Genomic DNA, 19,570 nt, shown 5'->3' on the forward strand with positions numbered 1-19,570 from the left:
ACTAAACGTATTCAATACTTGATGACCGAGTTGAATTCAGATGCACATAGGTATTAATCAAATCAACTATACGGAGCTTAAAAAAAACCATAAGCACATTAAAATAATTCCATTGACGACAACAAACGATTTCAGCAAATAAAATTTTAAATTACCAAAAATTATAAAATGTATTTAATTCAGACGATAGATTTCATAACATTTTTTATTTATTCGTCGCACTCGTGGGCTGATTTATACAGTTGTTATGCATAGGTTTAATTGGAAAAACTATACTGACGACTGTGTTCAACCTAACCTAACCGGGGTGGAACAGATGGTCAACCAAGCGATGGTCGAAAAAAAAATTACTTAATTTTGTTTTATAGTAAAAAAAATTCTCTAATACTCGATAAAATAAATATTTAACGATGTTTAGGTATTATTAAGTTATTGTTGACCAATGAATCGCCGGTTGCTTTTGCAGAACAAAAATAAAAAACAAAAGTACGTTCATGGGCTTCAATGTATATTCGTTGTATTATTATATTTAGATTTATATCAGTGATTTAATAATTTATAATAATAAACAAAAACATTTTGTACAGTGTATTATGTAAAATGTATATTACAATATCGTGCGACATAGATAGTAAAAAAGTTTTGTATTTGATTTCTCCCCCTCTCACCACTATGGACTTGAACATAACGGGTGGTTTTAATTATATAATATTTATATTTTGGAATCACGTCACAGTGAGATTATAAATAATTACTATATTATATACAGAGCTATATGAAATACAAAATAAAACAAAGTTGTTAGTAACTTGTTGGACATTGTTGGATTACTTGGATTACTCCTTGCTGTTGTCATACTTTATTTTTACCGGAAGAGCTTTTTTTTATGTTTCCGCTGTCAACTTTACTATAACCTCACAACTTTATGTTAGCTGTTTTTTTACCGAATAAAAAAATGTCGAGCTCGTTTTGTCAGATATATTGTCAAAGCACTCCCAAATTTGGTTGAATACTTTCTATTTTCGCCGGTAGAGCTGTTTTATAAGTTTGCACTGTTTACTTTACGAGAGTCCACTACACATATATTATGTTCGCCATTGCTGTTTAGACAAAATCGCCATTAATATACGTTATCAAATTGTATTTTCTACAGATATAAAGCGAAACACGTAGTAACTACATATAGTCGCTGCGCGCCCGAAAACTTTAGCGCCCGACTTGGTTTATTCGGCGTAGGTACATATTTACAATTTCTGACATTGTGGGAAACGTATTAAAACCGTATATACCTACCTACACCTACCTACCTAAGTATAATCAAAAGTTACGATAGGTAACTGCGATTGACGGATGAACCGTGTACATCGGAATCGACAGCGTAAACAACCGAGGAGCAGTGCTGGCGTTTTCGTGTTTATTTTGTATTCATAATTTCCGACGAACTTTCTTCTGCCACACCACTGCAAAGTCCACAACAATAAACTAATACTTACACAGTAAGTATATATATATATATATATATATATATATATATATATATTGTCTAATGTTTTCCGATTATCTAATTAGTTTTACCTCGGTACGCTGCACAGATTATTCGATCGCGTATACCTATATCAATTTAATATATTATTGTATGTATATACCTACTATATATACGCACACCGCCGGAGATCGGAGACAGCCAGTCGTCGTTGTTGTCGTAGACTTAATGAACTCGCATTCCGATTTGATGAGATGCAATTATGCGGATTTATGTGTATTATTATAATAATGTACGTAATACGCGCGGTTTATAGACCCGCTATTATGGTTATCATTATACTATTGGAGCAAGACAACTATTAGAAATACCGCAGACCCTGCGCAATTGGTATGTATACAATATTATACAACCGACTATAGTCGATCATGCGTCATATAGCAATTGGATAGAAAAATCGGCGAGCAGATGAGTCCTGTGGGGAATACACGCCGACCTAAGGATACGAATGTACGAATTCCATAATACCAACCGGGTGGATAAAATAAATTGGTAAAATAAACTTGTGCCATCTTAATATATGTATGGGTGCCACGCTTCAACGCTTGTCGCTCCGTGGTGAACTTTAATCGTGTATTAGTATAATCACTATAGAGCAGAGAAGTTATAGGGGGTAAAATTGGAAAAATATACACAGAAAAAATTATATTTTAGTGAAATAAAAAAATTAGATTTAAAAGATGAATCATCGCGTTGCACAATCAATGTTTTTTTTAAATATTTTCTCATCGAATGAACGGCGATTGTCAGTATAGTCAGTAAAGATTTCTTGAAATTTGAACCTTGGATTTATCCTTAAAATAAATATCGAATATATTAATATAAAAACAGTTTTAAAATAACTTTTTTCTCATCTGATAAATTATTGTATTGCACTACTAATGTTTTTTTAATATTTTCTACATCGAATGATCGCCGATTGTCAGCTAGTATGGTTTTATAACGAGAAAAACTTCTTTCGACGTCTGCAGATGTTATTGGTGCATATTTATAAAATGTTAAATCATTTCCTGTTAAATCTTCTGGTAAGCCATCCATCGATGAACTTTCTCCATTCAAAATTTTTAAAATTATTGCAAGCCCGCATTATTTTTTTCCAAAACTTGGTTAAATTTGGTATTTACTTTCATTCCAACGTCATCCGCAACTTCATTCAATTTATAAATTATAATATATATAGTATATAAATATATAATAATACCATACAGTCTTTAATTAATTATAAATTGAGCAATTTTTCCCTTAAAAATGTATGAATGTGTAGAATATGCTTGAAATATGCACAAAATAACAAAATATGCAATTTTTTTTTTAAATGTTTAAAATATGCAAATATATGCAAAAATAAAATTTAATATTTCAATTATGGGGCTTATGAGTTATACTTATATGTTGGTTTTCTATATAATAGAGACAGAAAAAAACATGCAAATCCTATAACTTCTCTGCCTTAATAATCACCATTATGCAAGGACAGTAAACGATTCAACTCTAAGCCGTCGATTAAAATAAGTATATTATATGTTTACATAAATGTAAAGTTCAAAGATTTGATTTATTTTATGAAAAAAAAATGCATTAAGTATTGAAGTACGAATCTTATAAATTATTAATATAATTTCACCCTTTCGAATCATTCGTACCTGCAATTTATTTTCACGTGACTGAACTCAGGAAGTTTGGACCGATTGGTCGAGACATGGTATAGGTCATTGGGATGGGAGTCTATACTATCTATCCGTGTTGACAGAAAGTGATTGTAAATCATTCATCTAAAAAAAAAACCATACTAATATAATGCAAATAGTCCTCAAATCTCACACGAATGGTGTAAAGATTAAAAAATTGTTTTGATATTTTTACGTACTCGTCTTTTTTAAAATATTTGTTTATGAAGAAAACCCAAGAAAATGGTTTTATATAAAAAAAAAAAAATAATAACTATGTAATAGAATTTAGAATTCGAAAAAATCATTTAAGAAATATTCTACGGTTATAACAATATTAAGTAATATTAAATAAATAATTTTTACATTTTTGTAGTAAGTATGTATATATGAGATACTTCATTCACTTTTTTGAGGGGGGGGGGGTATCTTTATTTAATATAAAGTTTCTTGCATTCTGTTTAGTAATAAATACATTGTCCACGAAAAGACATAAACAATTATTTTTTGAGAGGATATTTAAATTTCTGGTGAGAAATCTAATCATCTTGAATTGTTTATGGGTATATAAATGCAGCTAAGTTTGAATGTTGCGATTAAATTGTTTTTTCTCTTGCAGTTTTATCAAGTTTTTTCAGTCATTAGGTCATTTATTTCATTATTTGATTCGTGGTATAAGTTAATTTTGTTTTACTGTTTTTAGTCTTTTTTGGTTATATTTATATTATTTGAAATAATTGTTCATACTGCTCTATTAATATTAAACATTATTTTTCAGTTTGGCAAACACTCAAAAGTAGTTTTTGAGCTCTCATTTTCTGTAAACTTCGTAGTTTAATTCTGGTTCTTAGAAAGTTTTAATTAAGTTTCGTTTTTAAGTTTCTAACATTATGTTTCAAAGAAACAATTATTTAAAATCTTAACTTTTTGTAATTATTATACTTATTAGCCAAAATTCTGAAACAAAAATTGGAATGAAAAATGAAATTATGTTATTAATTATAAATTATAATAATACAATAGTGAAATGTAATAAAATAATTTTCGGAAGATTATTAGCTTATTAATGTTCAGTGTTTTTTAGTAGATTTTTCTTCTTCATATTATTTTATAGTTTGTATTAAATTACAACATTCTTCTAATTATTTGCATTACTTAAACTTATCGACATACAATTGATCATAACTTATGATTCATTAGACATACGGATGGGGCACCGACATATATTATAAGCTATAATATAACAATACGTGACATAATATATTACTATGTATTATTTGTAAACTGCAATAATGGATATTTTAGAATCGTCGTTTGTGTTGGTATTTATGATTTTACTCGAGCGAAGATGGGTTGAAGCTAAAATGAAGTACCGATCAGACAGAGGTATTTGGTAGTGGGGGTGGATGTTCGACCCTCACGGTTTTATGTTATTTGATTGATTTTTGCCCCTCTCACCACTTAAATAAAATCGCAGTCGAGCACTGCAAATACGGACGCTGACAGACACTATAACCGGTCTATCTCTCTCACTCTCTCATACAAAGTATATATATATAGCTGTATAATGTCTGTCATCGGCATTATGACATTGGTGTTTTGGAATATAATGTTCGTTATTCCACGGTGTTTACCAACGTAGTTCGGAGGGACAAGAAAAGTCAGCTGTCCTCGCAGGTACCTACCCTTTTTATTAAAGTAGTATTATTGCTACGACGGCATGTATGCGGTCGAAAATTTCGTTAATCTCGTGCATTTGGCATATTGTGTTCGCCTACTTTTCGTGTACCGTTTTATCCCTGTGCCATAGCTATATATATGGTATCGAGATTTCGCTTTTTTCGTTTTTAATTTTTTTATACGATTCGTACAATCACTGTCTTTTGGTCGTTCCATCTGCTGCGATCTCCCTCGTCGAATATATTGTTTATGTCCATTATTGTCATGTTATCAGCAATGTAGGATTTATTTAACGACAGCCTTTAAATGTTGCAGTCATTTGATCGTGTTTTTTTTTTTCTTATATACATATTATAGGTAATTGGTATCCTGTTCGATTTGGTAAGTACCTACATTGTTTTTCACGTCACGTAATCCGTAATCCCTACAAACGATGCTATATTAAAACACACATTAGACATTCAATTTAAGCCCTTAAAAGAAACTGACATTATTTTTTTTTTTTTTAGCAAGAGTATCGATATAGTTCTCGGACAAACGTATAATGGTTTTTGTTTGTGTGTCGAATCACAAAATATAACAACTATTAATATATAATACATTTATATTTTTATATTACATTTTTACGGAATACGTTTATATTTTCTAAATTAATTCGACGGTATTCAATATACTAACATTGACACATGGGTTTACATCAGATTCTTACACACAAATCCATAGAACTCGTTAAATGGTAACACGTGGTCTTCACTCTTGGAAAATGTATGCACGCATCCAAATGAAGTATATCAGCATAACTCATGGTAATTTTAATGATTCGTGAGGTTACGCTGAATGTTTATTATCGTGCATGGTAATTACTATAATTAGTGTATCATTTTTTTGTTTATAACTGCAAATATTACACATTTTTAGTACCTATTCAAAACAAATTATTAAAATAAAATAATAAAAAGGAGGAAAGTAAGTACTTAATTGCTTTGGTGTACAAGTAGGTGTCAAGTGTACCTCGTAATTGAGGAGTAATAATATATATGTTTAATTTGAACTTAAAAATAAATTATATTGCATATGAAAAACAATCTTGAGCGAATACAGTGCGTATGTCAACCTATATTGTACAACATATTTATATTGGTACCTATTAAAGTAATAATTTATTTTACTATTAAAGAGATGTTAAAATTGTCTACCGTGTTTTCAAAGCGGGTGAATTAATAACGTTGCATATGAAAATTGTATTGTGTTTATAAAATATAATAGTATATGTTAAGAGTTTCAAGTACCCACGAATAATATTTTTAAATTACAACCAAATAACGAAAATCGTTTAAATATATAATTTTATCCAAATTTAAACTTAAAATATCTAAAAAAAAAACTGTGCTTATATATTTTTAAGATTTTTTGTCAACGGTATAAGCTACTACAGATAAACATTGCATTCAATTTTAAATTCTTATCTATATAAAGTATACATTTTAGACATTTTTTACTATAAAATGATTTGCAAATTTTGGTGATTTTGACGAATTTCATCAACATTTTAACTTCAAATTTAGTTATAGGCAAAAATCGTGACTATGTATCTTAAATATTTATAAATAACTATAATAACAACTTATGAAGAAATTTGTATTAATTTTTCAAACATTAAATTGGAAAAAAAACTATGAATTTCAAATGACTACAAATAACTCAAAGAGGGTTAGAATGTTTTAGTAAATTATACTATGTCTATGTGTATTTGTACTGAAAAAATATAAATGTTTGATGAAAATTTCAAGTATCTACAGGTATTTGTTTTTAAATCATAACACAATATGAAAAATCAAAAATCAAAAACAGTTATTTTATAGGCGATATCCCCCTGCAGTGTCGTAAAAATTTCAATTTAGTTAAAAATGTAATAGATCATAAAAAATGAATATAAACTCTCGGATAAACAGTTTTATTTATTATACATAGTATAATCTACGAGAATTCTTGTATTTAATTTTCTAATCTTAAATGTAAAAATAAAATTTTTATAAATTTCTAACTACAAAATAATTTTAAAATTTTGTCGAAATTCTAATTTTTAACGTTTATAAAAAAATATTGTTACTAATAACTATGTATTTTTGATATTTTTTTATTGGTAAATAAATAACTTATCACTCATATCTTTTTCATTAATAAAATAAATATATTTATCTAGCTGTTCAGAATTAAATACGTATACAAATAATAAAGTTTTTAAAAATTGTAATTATTCTGATTTATGTTTTTATTAACTATTGGTTTGATTTAAAATATACAATTTGATTATAACGTTTCTAACTAATTAATCTCGAGTCAACTAATATTTATGATAGACAAAATGTAAATCAAATTATAATTACAGCTTACTTTATGACATAATTAATAAAACGTAACAATAACCATTAATTTAATTTATTTATTTTTAATAAATATTGACAATGAAAACGAAACCATTATCTTTATAACAATATTAATCCCGGGTACTCGGATACCGTTAGATAAAAAAAAAATATAATAAGAATAATATTAATGAAAAAAAAAAAATAATAATATTATAAAAATAATCGGAATAAGACTTTATAGTTTGGCAACAAAATAATTAAAGAGAAATAATGCAACGCGGTCCCCCCCCCTCATTATGCAGTTCAAAAAGAGGGGAAAAGGCAACAAAATACTTGAAATAAATGCTTTGAGCTAAAATCAATACGTACTTTGAAATTTGTTACATGGAAATAAATGCTTCAACTTAGTAAACCAATAAAAGAAATGAAACAAATAAAAGTTGAATATTAAACAACATTTTTGATTCAAAATTAAATATAAAAAAATATTGTAAATAATAAGCCTAGAGCTTGATTTTGTATGCATTTAAACATTTTTATTGAAAATCGTACATTTGTATTGTATTCTAACTAAGTATAAAATGTAATTCACGAAAGAATGATTAAAGATATTATTTTTTTAAAACATATTTGAGCATAATATATTTTAATATTTTATACAGTTTTTATTTTTGTTTTACATATTTTGCGTTTTTAAGTAATATTGGTTTTTTTACGGAATACAACATTATTTTGTAACTTAAATCAAAACTGCTTTACGTGCATGACTTCAAGAAAATAAAAATATTATTAAAGATAGTAGAAACAAAAAAGATAAATTCAAAGTCTATGAGGCTAATCAATTAGTATCTTTATTCTTTACTATGTTATTTATTTTTGTATTTTACTACCTATATTATTTTTATTGAAAATTATAATTATACAATAATAAATGAATAAATAAAGATTTCTGTAAGAAGTTTCGTACCTATTAATTTAAATCCAAAATAATATAAGCATATTTTACTGTATACTAATTCATTTTTTGTACCTCATGAACACACATTTTAAGAACATTATTTTGATTTCTTAATGTATTTAGTGTAAATACATACACACAGTTTATAAGTTATGAATTCAATAAGACTCTACCTGAACTTTAAATAGTATTATAATCGACGGTGAACTGTTCTCTTTATAATTAATAGTATTTATATTATTTTTATTTTAACACATTAGATTATTTTTGTGTTTCTTACTTCAAAATAATTGACGGCGTTTTAATTCGTAATTAATATAATTTGTAATGTCAATTAAATTCTAACTAAAATACCTATCTCTACAAATAATTGTTTTCAAATGTTTTGCACATTAGTAACGTTGGAATGTATTAAATATACGCCGGTATTAGATTTAGTTTAATTTTAATACAATTTATCTAGATATAAATGATTAGGACATTTTTAAACTGCCATTAAAGTTTATCGGTTTAAATTTCGAAATATGCGTTTAACTGCAGCATATAACACAACTATTAATTTTTCAATGATATAAAACGATGCACAATTTTGATTGGAAACATTTCTTAAAAATGTACTAGGTATTATTTTTATGTAAATACTTAGATTAAAAAAAAAACTTACTCGGTATAGATGTAGACACGTAAGTACCAATCTCCAATGGTAAATATTAAATAATGCGGTTTTCAAAATGGTTAATAATTTATCATTGATTAAAACAAACTAAAAATAACTGCAGCTCATCTCACTTAAGTATACAAAGTTGCCATTAATAATAAATAACTCAAAAAATACATAATTTTGTTCAATTAGTTATTTTGTTAAATCTTTATACTTCCCATGTATCATACTATACCGTATAGTGCCATAATATTAAAATTGAACTCACATAATTAATATGATAAGCTTCTGTTTCCAAAACGTGATAAAACGTTGTTTTGATGTATATTGATGATCTACTAACTAACACCACCAAATAAACCTTTACTAAAAGCAAAACAAACAGTTATCACCATAAAGATCAAACGTACCATGTGTTAATTCAGAACTCTGACAACAATGAAATTATTTGATTATCTATTCTGTTATCCTAAACAAAGAAATTATTTATTTATCTGTCATCGCATACAAATACATTTTGACCTTTAAAATAGTTATAATAAATAATTCTAAAAAAAACTTTTTTGAACAACATTTGTTAAAATGTATTTAAAAAATATCGTTATAAAAACTTATTTTACTTTCAAAATTTGAAACAAATATATTGAAATACAGTCAGTTACAAAAATCGAGTAAGCATTACTTTTCAAGAACCTAGGTTATAGTTTACCTATTTACTACCATAAAGAATGAATATTATTTTTATAAACGTACACTAAAAATAGTTAATAATTTTACGTTTATTAAAACGATTTATTTAGTTTACTTATATGATATTTCATAAAAATAAATATCATAAAATATAATAATACAATTTTCCTTGCAATTTTCAGTATGATTTTTTATATAATTTAATATTTTATTTATTTAATATATATTATTCATTTTATTTATTTATTTATTTATTTATTTTATTTAACCAAAAATAATTTATTTTCAATGTTGCACAAATCTAAAAAAATCGTAACAGTCATTTATTTAATCCAAAAATTATACAGATCTTGTAAAATGAGAATATACCCAGGTAAGGTAGTAAATAATACTTAAAATATTTATCTAAATAAAAATCAGAACATTTAAAAAGAGAACATTTTTCTTATAAATATAATAATATATAATATGATGGGTATATTAACTGTTAGAATATGATTTATTCCACAAGTAACCTAATAAGTACTAAATACTATTACTAATTTGACACAAGAAATACTTAATTATAAACTTACCAATTGCTTATTTATTTTATTATTAATACCTTAGTATAATTTTAGATTCGGAATCAAACGATGAATGTATTGATTTTACAGTAATATACTGATGTGTGTTACTAATTTGCGTGTCTGCAAACACGGTAAGTAGACGATAAAATCCTTTGATTTTCAAATATGGGGGTGGTTTCTAATAGAAAATTGGATCTTGTTAGTACTTTAAAGTTAAACTATTAACTACTGTAAATTACGAATATTATGTATTATTTCTTATTTTATTTTTAATAATAAAATTAAATAATATAATTTTCAGTTAGATCTTTTAATATTATTTAATATATTTTATAATAAAGAAATGATTAGTAATTAAGAAAAAAATTATTATTAAAAAAAAAAAGACTAGCGAAAAACGATAATAAAACAGTTGATAAGCAAGTCAAATAAAATCTAACTAACATATTTATTTCGAAGGTACCAAAAGGGTCCATTAACGGTGATAAAGATCATTTTAAAAATAGCAATTACATTAAAATATTAAATAAACTATTATAAAAGTATTCATAATAATGCTAAAATTAAAAAAAAAAACAGACTTGTAAATTACTCGAGTCTATTAAAATATATTTTTTTAGAGTATCTATATTTAAAATCAAATACCTTTTAATTTTAATTATTTATTACGTTTGCCAATATTGTTTTAGGTAAATATTTTATGAAATATCTAAACTTATTTAATAAACACGCATACGAGATGTGTCAAAATAATAATTATAATTTTTATAAAACTTTTATTAGTGTTTGAAAAAAAGTTTATTTAAAATAATTTTGATATAAAAATTATAAAAATACAGAAAAAAAACAATTATACCTTATATAAAAAAGTGTACGAATATCAACTGAAAAAACTAACTCATTTTTAACTTTCAAAATCAGTTTCAATTTATTTTTTTCATCATTATACAATAACAGAATGTTAATTATTTTACATTTAAAATGAAGAATTATTAATATATATATTTTTATGAAAAAATCATTTTAAACAACCAACACGGTCTATTAAATGATCTTCAAATAATGAATTTGTTTGTCAATACTTTAATTAAAAGCTTATCATATCAATATGATTAAGAATATAAAATATTCTTGTTTGACCTGCAGCGTTTAATAATATATATTTAAACTTAATAAACATGTCAAACACATTTAATAAAATGTGCAATGGAAATATATTGATTTTACAAAAATATGTTTTTTTTTGTCTGTCTTCACTTTTTGGGAAAGTAAAAATCTTCGATTTTATAAAATAGGGGTCGTTCCTGAAAGAATAATTGACTATTTAGTACTTTGGGTGGTCAAAAATAAGAAGTTCTCAAGACTTTTTTGAAATTGGAAAAAACAAAATAATATTTAGTAAAAACAGGAATTTTTACGCAATTCCAACTCTCGAAAAAAATATTTTTTGTTTTTATGGTGTAATTGGAAAAAGAATAATAACCATTTATAATCAAAATTTTCATCATAATATGTTTAGGATATCGTTTTCTATTTACGATTAAATGTTTAGTTTATTTATAGTCATGGCTCATGAGAAATTTTCAAGTTTTTTTTATGATTGTCGTTTAAGAATTATTTACTTGGTATAAATGCTTGAAAATAAGTTAATAATTTCTTAATTATAAAATATCAAAAATCAATGGTTGTAAATTTGTAATATTGTTTTATATGAGTTTAAATTTAAAATGTTGAGAAAAATCATGAAAATCAACAAATTGTTTTGTAGTTTGAAAAATATTTTTTTTATACCTAAGATTTAAAAATTGAATTCAGGATCTTTATAAGTTTTTCAACCTATGATAAAAAATTCAATTGGAAAGCTAAATTTATTTTTTATTGGCATCTAAATTTCAAATTTTTACGATGTTCGTATTCTTTCATAAATAATTATTTTTCCTTGAGCAATTTTGATGTTATGTTGTAATTTAAAAAACAATAACAGAAAATACTTGTAATTATTACTAAATTTTAAAATTTTAATTTTTATAATGTCATACTATTTTCAACACTTTTTACATATTTTTAAACTATTTATGACAAATTTTAAAAAAATGTTTAGCTTTTTTTATAAATACCGATAAAAATTATTTACTGGATTAAAATTCTTGAAATTAATACATGATTTTACAAATGTTGTTCTTATATCTATATAAAAATATTAAAAATATATAAGCATTTTTTTTTTAATATGTGGGTATTTGAAGTTAGAATTTCAACGAAATTCATAAAAATCGTAAAAAAAAAGAAACTATTTCGTGGTTTGAAATTCATAAAAACTATTTTTATTTACTTAAATCTTGAAATTGTAATATAAAGTTCCTTATGAGTAGTTTATACTGAAACTATAAAATATATAAAGTCACCTATTTTTCGTACATTTTAAATTTGATTTAAATTTATTTAAACGATAAATAATGATATTAGTAGAAACTTAAAACTTTTATGTATATTTTATCGTTATGAATTTTATTATACACAATGACATTTTTTTTTTCATTTTGATATATTAGCTAATTATACTATGAATCAATTTTTACTGTTATAAGTTTATACAGTGTTTATACAATGTAGTATAAATATATATTATTACAATAATTAAATATTAATATTATAATAAATGCAACGTTTTTGGAAATAATTATATTAATCTACTGTAATACTAAAATTTAAAAATTAAATAAATAACTTTAATAGCTATATAAAAAACATATTATTAAAATATATACTTTGCGATACAGACTAACATCAATCTCCGCTCAGAATCGTTTTCATATATATTATATTATTATATTATACTATATAATGATATATCATTGAATTTAAATTTAACACACCCATAATAGTGACTCGACACCTAATATTATATATCAGAGCGTTACCCACTTGTATACGTTAAATGTTATTCCATTAAAAAACATGTGTGCAAATTTCGTTCATATTTCTCAAACACAGAATTGCTTTTTCATTTTTCATTTTTTTTTTATATATATTTCAAGGGGTTTGAATACCAAGATAGAATCCTTTATAAAAAAAAAAAAATGAATTCGTTCTTTAATAACACTGTAACTATGACAACGAAAGTCATGACGGCGGATACACAACGGTCATAATGGAAGGTATTCTTTTTATTCGTAGTATAAAGTAACCTAAAATATGAAGTATATATCCAATGGCTAAAATATATATTAATAATATAACTGTTTTTCAATTTTACGGACGAAATTCCAAAGCAAATATTTCATACGTACCTAGTCTCTTATATTAAAATGAAATGAAAATTGTTCTCTCTAAAGTTTTATCGTAGCTTGTTATTAAAAATAAAAGTTTCGAACTTCTGTATACATCGTCATTATTCATAATTACGTAGCATATCTATATGGTACTTATAATAATGAAATTGCATGTCTCCTGCAGACATGAGCATTGCTCAAGTATTCTATTTTATTAACTATTACAATCAATATTTATATAAAATAATGTAAAACGAAGAATTTGAATTAAAAATTACTAAATGCATTCATTTCTCTTTTCTATTTTGATGTAGATATTGAATAATTATGGTTATTTAACACACGACTGGTTTTCTAATATTGTGGTATTTCATTTTTGATTATGTTTCAATTATATTGTATATGTTTGTTATACTGTCAAGCCGTAATATTACGAAGCTTCGAATAACGAAAATCTTGATATAACGAATGAAACTGTCGGTCGCTTGAAAAATATCATAATATATATATATATATAATACCAATAATATCGATACAACCAACTTTTTCCCCGGTCCCTTAAAATTTGTTACACCTACCACGAGTTGACTATAAATGGAGAAAATATAAATGTTATTTTCAAGAAATGAATAAAAGTAAGGATTTAAAAATCGTAGATCAAACGACCCTAATCATCATACACTGCAGGGAGGTAAACGGCCTAAACGTTATATGACTTTAATACCCTCCAGAGTTCAAATAATGTCCTATCTTAATATTTGATGAGGACAAAACTCCGGTTTACCGGCTGTACATGATTGAGCCCGTCTTATATTTTTACATAAAAAAAAGCACAACACTATTGCGTTCCATGAAATATATTTGTTGTCCTTTTAACAATTTTCCAATACACTACTTGAAAATATTAATACACAGCGAAGTAAACATTTGTGTTTTCCGAATACGTATTAAATAAAAACATCATAAGGGTATATATAAAAAAATAGGAATAAACATATAATAACAGGGTATTTAATATAAAGTATAATATGTGTATAGGCGTATATGTAGATTATTTATACGGGTATTAATATTTTGAAATCGTGTATTGTGTACTAATATAGTAATATCACAATATTCACAATATAAAACAATTTGCTTTTGTTGTCAGTCCTAAGCCTGTACAATTGTTAAAAGGTCCAAAATTTATATTTCATGGGGCGCGCGTGCTGCGTTTTTTCGTATAAAGCGATCATTGCCACACAAACGATAATGAACTGTTCGTATAATAGCCGTCTTACTAATTTGCTAGCCATAAAAAACGTTTCTAATAGGTGAAATTATATCGATACATTTCTGTTTTATTCCCCGGAATTTATATAATAATAGTATCAGGTCCATCCGACACGCGTTGCTACTTGCAAGCTCTCGGACGGGCAACCACCCGCGAGTTCCTACTTTTCCTTTCTGCGAAGCCATGTCATCCCACATACTGAGAAACACGTGTTCTAAAAAACTAACATAACGAAATAATCTCACAGCTAATGGCCATAGTTGCAGAAGCTTAATAAAAAAATGAATGATTGTAAATTATAACCTATAGGGTTAGGATGTTTATGCACTAAAAACGTATGAATATGTAAGCACTTGTGCACTAAAAACAGTTAAATATGTATGAAAAATTTGAAAAATATATGCATTAAAGAATAAAAATGCAATAAATACATATAGAGACAAATTTAATTATTAATAGAATATAAACAAATTGGGTCGGTACTATTTTTATTAAGCGCTCGTTATACCTATTAACTACTGTCTATTACATTTTTTAATTTTCTTAATTACTACCTACATAAAATAAAATAAATGTAATTTTAAAAAGAGTTACATTGAATAATTATTGTTTGTTTTAAATGTTCCGTTGTAAATCTTATTGTCTATTCGGTGCTATTACGTACAGATTTAAGTAGGTACCTTTACTCCGTATAACCATATTAAATTCTCAACAATAAATAAGTGATAATATGTAAAAATAAAGATAATTAAACTTATTTCAGTTTCGGTTAATAAAATATAAAATTACGGTATTTTTCAACATTTTACATCGAAAACCGTCAAATATGCGCTTGAAAACAGAAAAAAAACACAAATGCAAAATAAAATTTTGATATTTTGCTAGAAAGATATCACGAAACACATTTCTATATGAGAATGGAAGAATTGAAAGCTATTGGACGACCCAAAAAATATTCTGCAAAAGTCAAAAGTTTACACACTGCGATTATCGAATTATTTTTTTCTTTTCGTTGCTATACATTTTTTGTTTTACTTTGAGTTATACGAGCATATGAAGACAATCCTATAGCATACAACGTGCCGCAGTAAAATAAATAAATAAAAACAGAATTACGTATTTATATATCAGCTGCATGTCGAAACACGCGTACCTACACAAAAGAGTAAGTCGTATACCATATAGATAGGTATAGCACATGCCATATACATAATATATTATTACAATCCTATGAATTAAGCTCTCCAATATCAAACTATAACGACTCGTGTACCTAGTCGTGTGTACAATATTATATTTTATACCGTCGCGTTTCACCTGTTGCCAGGCGGCGGCCGTCGCAGATGTCTGAGCCGACTTGAAAAATCAAAAAAATCAAACAGACATCGTAGGTATAAGTCTATTACGCTTTTATGCGGCGTAGGCGCTAGGCAGATATCGGAATCCGTGGCGGCTGCAGCTGTGTGTATACTACACAATATACTAATAATGTTATTTCATAGATTATCGTCATTCGTCGCCTGTGCCACGACAATCATATATATACGATATATTATATTGTTATAGGTGCCTATTATAATATACAGTATATACACACGGCCTAGATAGTCGTGACTCGGTGATTCATTCCACGCACAGCAGACATCGGGCGCGTGCACGTCATCACGGTCCATGGTCCATAGACGCACGATAGACGATAGCAACGTGTGTGTACCAGGTAATGCGCACAATATTATTTTTTTAAATAATATAATAATAATATTATCGTCAGTAAAGATCAGTCTGCCGCGCCTAAAAATTTGTCGTTCACGAGACACGTCACCGCTTACAGTCCTCTTATCGGACCGGTATCATTATATGAATTATGATAGTATAATAATATTATTGTGTACACAGTGCACAACAATAGGTCTGCGCGCGGGTCATCTAATATATATATATATATATATATATAATATTATAATAGACGGTACACAGACGAATACGGTCAGATGATAGATGTTTGACGGTGTTCTGTGGTTTTCGTGTAAGTGTCGGCAATATCGCTGTATAGGTACGCGCAAATCACGGGTTATATAATATTATTATACATATATGTTATATACGTATGTTATGCTCGCGATGAAGCGAACGTGTTAAGAAAAAAAAAAATTGACGTGCGTCGCATGCGTGCGTTTTATCCGTTACGATATATGTATCGTATATACTACGTATGTTGATAACGTTTTTGAAAAACCGGATCTAATAGTCCACTTAAGAAAAGAGAAGAAAAAAATGACGTGATGAAATGCTACTTTAAGTCAGCTATCGACCGACCCCTCACATTCTACTACACTGCAATATAATATAATATACACTAATAAGTAAAAAAATCAATTACCTACCGTCTACCTGCGCGGTAAACAAAATCATGTACGAGAAATGTATTATTTCGTGCAAGTTCACTGAGAAAATTCTTAGAAAAACTTTGAATACGTATGGAAATTGACTTTCAAACTAAGTTTTACTTAAGTATTTTTATAAATTCGACTGATGATGGTTAAAACATCGCTAATATTTGCCTACCATCGCGTGTTAGAGTGTAAATATATTATTATAAATACAGCAGAATGTTAATTTCCATTTTCCTGTAGATAATGACCGTGTTAGTTTTGTTTCAGTAAAATTACATTTCAGTGTTCTTCTTTGGAGTAAAGTTCACACTTTGAAAGATTGTACAACATCTTCAAACAAAAGGACTTAATCTTTACTTTAACTCAACTACTCGACTAATAATGTGTTTTTAATGTATGCAATTTTATTACTTATATTTAATATTTTTTTAATCTTTTAATTAGGTATTAATGTTTTATATAAGTCTATATTTTAATGGCTTGAGGCAAGAAGTGTTAATGTCACATTTGAATGAATTTGAGATAATTAGACTAGAATAATTTATATTTAATTATATTACTTGTGTTAAAACGGCTAATGTCTCTATATAATATAACACAATTAATAAATAATAAATGGATTAGTTATTTTGAAAAGAATCAATAGGATATATATTAGTATATATTCTAAATATATTACAAACCTATAATAATATTGGCTATTTCGAAATCAATCGATAAAATTGATAAATATATAAATTACCAACGTTGTATACAGTTGGTTATTATTATTAGGTTTTGATAAAAGAGTTACATTTTTAAATATTGAAAAGTAAATATTTTACATTTTAATTTAGTCAATGTCTGATACTTATATAATATTTATAACTGATTAAGAAGGCCAATGTGAAAATAAAAATTAATAAATTTTCTAGTTTCACAAATGCAAACATTTCATTAAATTTATAATGGAAAACAAATTTAATCATCGAATTCGAAAACCTTAAGGTTAAAACCAATATTATTATTATTATTATTATTTTTTTTTTTTTGTTGAAAAATTAACCTAATTTAAAATTCAATTTCCAGCAATGTTCTTTTTTGACATGTATAAGCCACAGATTCAATAAAGCATATTAATTGTAACGCGTTTTACCTATTATGCACATTTTAATATTTTAAAGGTCATATATTTGTATTCTACATTGAAAATGTTTGATGAATTTATATCCACCTTTTGGTAATAACGTACATTATATAAGTATAAAGTATATAAGCAATATATGCAGCCACGTAGTGCTTTCTTATGATATTTGGTTAAAAGTATTGACTACTTTTTTATTGGTTTATAAAATACTCTAATTTATATTTTTGTAGTAATAATTTCCTGAATCATAAATTAAAATTTTAATTTGACTGTTATTGTGTTATTCGTAATAATAAAATGATACAATGTAATTCCATAGAGTTATTATACTATATATATATACAGATATTTTGTAATACATTTTCAAGGCTGCAAATACATCTCTGTAAATACGTCTTATGTATAGGTATATATACGTATATGTCCGTCGTATCGATGAAAACTATATACACTCGCTTGACAAACAATCAGCATCAATACATCACACATTAAAGGGATAGCCTAACCTACCGGATTTTACGGACACGTAAAAACGTGAAATATTAATTTGATTTGATGTATACATCATCATGACGTCGTGTACGCGTTTACGATCATTGAATACTTAACCGTCATTGTTTCGGACATAGTATACAGTACATTCAATTTAAATATGTCGTTTCCGATCAAATAAGTAAAATATAATAGAAATGTCAATGGATAAAAAATAGAAAATATCGTGCGTTGTTCTCGAACTGACAGTACACATAGATACCATTATAGCAGAATGATCGTTAATCCGAAATCATATTTTTTGTTTTCCGTCCATTTAGACTTTGTATATTTATTTTATGATGTACGTTTAAATCAATATACTATACAAGTGTAAACGATTATATATAATTATACGATTATACAGTATACTTATTCATATATATTTTTCAAAATTATCAAAATTTTATACTTTACCATTTACCTAAAATTATTATAATGTAAACACTGCAAGCATCATTGTGTACGAGTATAACATTACATATTATGTTCTTTTCAAGTATTTTGTTTTTCATAATTAAATGCGTATTTTCTTTTTTCTAATAAGATAAAATTAATTATAAAAAGTATGTACCTATTTGTATTCATCTAAAGTGCAAAAACAACCCTTAAAAATCCAATTTATATTCAAACGAAAAAAAAAAGTTAATACATTTATTAATTTAATTAAATTTTAGTGCCTATAATGTAAATAGGAATCTATGGTATCTATATATGGGTAACTATAGACTTGACACATATTCTTGTGAGATTGATGGAAATAAATAATTGAACCACTGTATGTCCTATATAAATTTATATGAGTTCATTATCACAAAAAAATACAAATTATTTTCAG

The 19,570-nt window shown here is 26.0% G+C and overlaps 1 pseudogene; it reads right to left on the reverse strand.

Moving 5' to 3' along the window:
• Positions 1-2,298: 2,298 nt before the first annotated feature.
• Positions 2,299-2,697, reverse strand: LOC113558110 (annotated as a pseudogene).
• Between the last annotated feature and the right edge of the window lie 16,873 nt (positions 2,698-19,570).

The sequence above is a fragment of the Rhopalosiphum maidis genome, chromosome 3, assembly GCF_003676215.2.
Source record: "Rhopalosiphum maidis isolate BTI-1 chromosome 3, ASM367621v3, whole genome shotgun sequence".
NCBI lineage: Eukaryota > Metazoa > Arthropoda > Insecta > Hemiptera > Aphididae > Rhopalosiphum > Rhopalosiphum maidis.